The sequence below is a fragment of the Emiliania huxleyi genome, assembly GCF_000372725.1.
Source record: "Emiliania huxleyi CCMP1516 unplaced genomic scaffold EMIHUscaffold_384, whole genome shotgun sequence".
Classification (NCBI taxonomy): Eukaryota; Haptophyta; order Isochrysidales; family Noelaerhabdaceae; genus Emiliania; species Emiliania huxleyi.
The window spans coordinates 43,426-44,179 of NW_005199089.1; the positions used below are offsets into that span (position 1 = coordinate 43,426).

The 754-nt window shown below is 67.5% G+C and overlaps 1 protein-coding gene across 1 annotated transcript in view; it reads left to right on the forward strand.

Moving 5' to 3' along the window:
- EMIHUDRAFT_118181 (hypothetical protein) overlaps window positions 1-754 on the forward strand; it is a gene marked incomplete at both ends in the record, with an annotated part of 6,716 nt that overhangs the window by 956 nt on the left and 5,006 nt on the right. The window lies entirely within an intron of this gene.

A 754-nucleotide genomic window follows, 5' to 3' on the forward strand; every position in this document is an offset into this window, starting at 1 on the left:
TCACTCCTCCCTCCTCCCTCTTGCCTCCTACCTACTCCCTCCTCCCTCCTCCTCTCTTCTCGCCCTGCTCCTCCTCCCTCCCATCGCCTCGTAGATCGCCTTCGACCCCCCCCGCCCCCCGCCCACTTCTTGTACCCCCTTGCCTCTCACCTGGCAAGGCTGCGGAAGTACCACGTGGGCGCACAGAGGCAGCACTCACGCACCCGTGTAGCCGGTGTTCCGAGTGACGGGGCCAGCACGCAATCCGCTTCTGCGGGGCGCCTGGCTTGCTCTCGAAAGCTCCATACACCGTCTGCACCCTGTGTGTGTGTGTGTGCAGCGCTCGCACTCACCTCACCCCGAGGCGGCGCCGAGGACGGGCGAGGCCCCTATCACGAGCGCACAATCTCCCCCAATCTCCCCCACACCTCGCCTCGATCTCCCCCCATCTCTCCCCGAGATCGCCCCGAGGTCGCCCCGAGATCGCCCCGAGAAACACCCGAGAGCCACCCAAGGGGCGGCCGAAAAACAACCGAAAGGCGCCCAAAAGCCGCCCAAAAGGCGCCCAAGAATTCCCCGAAAAATCCCCAAAAGGCGCCCAAGAGGCGGCCAAAAGGCGCCCCCCCGAGGCCCTTTTCGTTTTGGCCCCCAGGGGCAAACGGCGGGACTGTTTTGGGGGAGACCGCCCCCCCCCCCCCCCCGGCCCCGACGGCGTACTGCTGGCGCATGCCCTGCCACACGCTGTACACACCTCTCCCCCCCCGAGGCCCGAGGG